At 48.3% G+C, this 2,500-nt stretch overlaps 1 non-coding gene across 1 annotated transcript in view; it reads left to right on the top strand.

Moving 5' to 3' along the window:
* The first annotated feature begins 1,841 nt into the window (after window positions 1–1,841).
* Window positions 1,842–2,500, top strand: part of LOC135332636 (small subunit ribosomal RNA) — a 1,812-nt gene continuing 1,153 nt past the window's right edge. Inside the window, exon 1 of the ribosomal RNA XR_010393484.1 lies at window positions 1,842–2,500. This exon is cut by the window's right edge and continues 1,153 nt beyond it. This is a non-coding gene — a ribosomal RNA (small subunit ribosomal RNA).

Raw genomic sequence — 2,500 nt, 5'->3', positions numbered from 1 at the left:
TATGGGCTGCAATGGGCTGCAATGAAGCAGCACTGTAGCAGGAAATTTAAATATTTTCCCTGAGTGAGTGAGTGAGTGAGTGAGTGAGTGAGTGAGTGAGTGAGTGAGTGAGTGAGTGAGTGAGTGAGTGAGTGAGTTATATATACCTTCATTGAGCCATGCTTCATTTGATCATAACAATATCAAGCTTATCTTCAAGTAGTATTGTATTGTACGTTGCTAACAATACGCAAATAATGTACAGTAAATTGAAGTGGGAATAAAAGTAGTGGGTAAAAAGTTGTAATGTTCATGGAGTGTAAAGTCAACGAGCACTTAAGGCCCTATTATTTCTATTTTCCAGCCTAAAGTCCTCGTGGTGGAAAAAATTAATGTTAGTGTAATGAAGTCTAGTTACAAAGCGGCCCCTTACAAAGCGCCTAGTTACAAAGTAGCTTCAATGGGTAGTTATAATTAGAAGCTGCAGCTGGTAGTTAAAGCAGCAATTGTTGTGTAGCTTGTGAAGCTATGTTGTAGCTGGCTGACTGGCCGGCCCACCAACCTACCTACCTACCTACCTACCTACCTACCTACCTACCTACCTACCTACCTACCTACCTACCGACCGACCGACCGACCGACCGACCGACCGACCGACCGACCGACCGACCGACCGACCGACCGACCGACCGACCGACCGACCGACCGACCGACCGACCGACCGACCGACCGACCGACCGACCGACCGACCGACCGACCGACCGACCGACTGACTGATGAATAGTAAGAGGTGGCTGGCTGGCTGGCTGGCTGGCTGGCTGGCTGCTGGCGAATAGATGTTGTGCTGCAATATAGTGAGTGAGTGAGTGAGTGAGTGAGTGAGTGAGTGTACTATAATACTATACAGAATCTTTGCAACAAGACAGTAAAAGCATAGAGCATTACCCTTCCTTATATGGAATTTGAGTACACACACTGTGGTCTGTTTTACTACTTAAATGTATGAGCACATCCCATATATAATAAGGAACCACAGTGCTCAACACACTTGTTTCTATTTGTGTTGCAAAGATTGTGCAATCTCCAGTATTGTATTGTAACTGTATGTTAGCCATGTATAACTTGAACTGTATGTTTAGCGGAATGGAAGGGTGCAGACGGGGAACAGTGCAGATGGGAACATTGCAGAGGGGATTTGCGCGCCGGAAAATTGGAGCAATTACCATACAAGTGCAGACGAATGAAGGAATGAACGCGCGTAGCGCGAAAATTTGAGCAATATATCGCAAGCAATTACCATACAAGTGCAGACGAATTGAACAATGTGACCACGTGGGCTAGATAAGCAACCAAACAAGAGTGTCGTACAAATGAGCGTGTTGATAGGTCGTGAAGTGGGGTGTTGTGGCAAAAAAAGTCACGCTTAATTACATACGAGACGAGTTCCAGCGTTGCTCCTAGTGACGGGTGCTGTGTAGGGTGACTGCAGCGGTTCATCCGTGTGTCCGCATCGTTGTAGACTGCCTGTGTCGGCGGGCGTCTGACCTGCTGGTGACTGGTCATCAGTGGGCTGGCTCCCTCCGGTCGAGTGCAGTTAGGTTTGCATCATTTCACGAATCACGAGTGCATTCGTACGGTCTCGCTGCCGGTCGATCCCCGTGATTGACTGTATCTGCAGGCAACGAGTGGGCCTCAGCTGCCCTCTCCTGCCTTCAGTTGGTGAGTCTGTGGCCGAGGATTTGCAAAATTGTTGAACCCTCTGCGGTCCGCGTGGCCGCACTGGTGTGATGCGTTGGCCGGCCCTCTGAACGAGGACGGTCGAGTGACACAGTGCGTCTCGCACGCTCTGGCGTCCCGATAGTTACCTGGTTGATCCTGCCAGTAGTCATATGCTTGTCTCAAAGACTAAGCCATGCATGTCTAAGTATAAACGCTTCTATACTGTGAAACTGCGAATGGCTCATTAAATCAGTTATAGTTTATTTGATGGTTTCTTACTACTTGGATAACCGTGGTAATTCTAGAGCTAATACATGCACAAAGTCCCGACTCTTCGGAAGGGATGTATTTATTAGATCCAAAACCAATGCGAGTCTCTCGGGGCTCGGTTTCTTGGTGATTCATGATAACTGCTCGAACCGTATGGCCCTTGCGCCGACGGTGCTTCATTCAAATTTCTGCCCTATCAACTTTCGATGGTACGGTAGTGGCCTACCATGGTTGCAACGGGTGACGGAGAATTAGGGTTCGATTCCGGAGAGGGAGCCTGAGAAACGGCTACCACATCCAAGGAAGGCAGCAGGCGCGCAAATTACCCAATCCCGACTCGGGGAGGTAGTGACAATAAATAACAATGCCGGGCTATTGTAGTCTGGCAATTGGAATGAGTACAATCTAAATCCCTTAACGAGGAACAATTGGAGGGCAAGTCTGGTGCCAGCAGCCGCGGTAATTCCAGCTCCAATAGCGTATATTAAAGTTGTTGCAGTTAAAAAGCTCGTAGTTGGATTTCGGGGTGGCC

This window comes from Halichondria panicea, chromosome 2 (assembly GCF_963675165.1).
Source record: "Halichondria panicea chromosome 2, odHalPani1.1, whole genome shotgun sequence".
Classification (NCBI taxonomy): Eukaryota; Metazoa; Porifera; class Demospongiae; order Suberitida; family Halichondriidae; genus Halichondria; species Halichondria panicea.
The sequence above is the reverse complement of the archived record's forward strand: the minus strand, read 5'-3'. Positions and strand labels throughout refer to the sequence as shown.